Genomic DNA, 1321 nt, shown 5'->3' with positions numbered 1-1321 from the left:
AATTAATTAATTAATTAATTAATTTGTGGATTCCAAGAGTGTGGTGCCCATTCCAGCAGAAGCAGACCAACCTAAAAAATTATGAGAATGTCCATAAAATCTGGGGAATTTGGCCTTCCCCAGATTTTATCAATCATAAACTCTCCAGGTTGGGCACAGCTGCGAGAAATGGGGTTTGTTTATTTGCTTGTTTGTTAGTTTGTTGAAACCGTCTCACTGTGTAGGCTGGTCTTGAACTTGTTAGGTAGCCTGGGCTGGCCTTGAACTCAAGATCTTCCTACCATTTGATTTAAAGGAAACCCTTTCACTATTCATAGATCCACTGTTAGTCCTCCATACCTGTCCATGGCCCGTTAGGAACCAGGCTGCATAGCAGGAGGGAAGCAGCAAGCAAACACAAGAAGTTTTGTCTGTATTTACAATTGCTCTCCATCACTCAAATTACCCCCTGAGTTCTCCCTCCTGTCAGATCAGCAGTGGTATTAGGTTCTCATAGGAACAAGAACCCAACTGTGAACTACACATGTAAAAGATGTAGGTTGCATGCTCCTTGGAGAATCTAACGCCTGATGATCTGAGGTGGAGTGAGGTGGTGATACCAGCGCTGTCAGGCAGCTGCAAAGGACAGATTAACAGTAGCAGAGCAGCTTGGCTGCACAAAGACCGTAATAAAGCAGCTGCTTGCACACCGATATCAAAACTCTATCAATGAGTGGCAAGTGACAAACTGCATTTGGCGATGAGCTTTATACTCGTGAGGAGATGTTCTTCAATTTTATAGCTGTATCTAGTGGCAAGCTTTAATTCAGAATCTGATACTTACTCTAGTCCTCACAATGGCCACCCATTAGTTTATTTACCAGTTCTGTCCGTACCTCTTTCCTGCACTGTGCACTTGTCTCAGTCACAGTTGTGGTAAGCCTGCAAGCTAACCCCAGCCAAAATGAGTAAAAATGAAAGATCACCAGAGAGCTGCTTTGAAAAGGGGAAAGACCCAATAATGAGATAGTAGAAAACCCTAAGAATGCCAACATAAAGAAAGTTACATTAAAAGAAAGAAAAAAAGAAAGAAGCAACAGTCCTACTTAAACTACAGGTTCATTGCAACAAGTGATCCATATTCTCAAAGCCTGCTTTGTTTTTATTTTTTTTAAATTTTATTTATTTATTTATTTATTGGTCTTTTTGAGATACAGGGTCTCGCTATGCGTTTCAGGCTGGCCTTGAGCTCACTTTGCAACCCAGGTCAAATCCTGCTTCGTATAATGTGTAGTGACCTGTTATCTAATGAAGCAATGAAACCTTTGAAACTGCTTAATCA

The sequence above is a fragment of the Chinchilla lanigera genome, unplaced genomic scaffold (genome assembly GCF_000276665.1).
Source record: "Chinchilla lanigera isolate Chin_1 unplaced genomic scaffold, ChiLan1.0 scaffold00083, whole genome shotgun sequence".
Classification (NCBI taxonomy): Eukaryota; Metazoa; Chordata; class Mammalia; order Rodentia; family Chinchillidae; genus Chinchilla; species Chinchilla lanigera.
Note: the sequence above shows the minus strand (reverse complement) of the source record.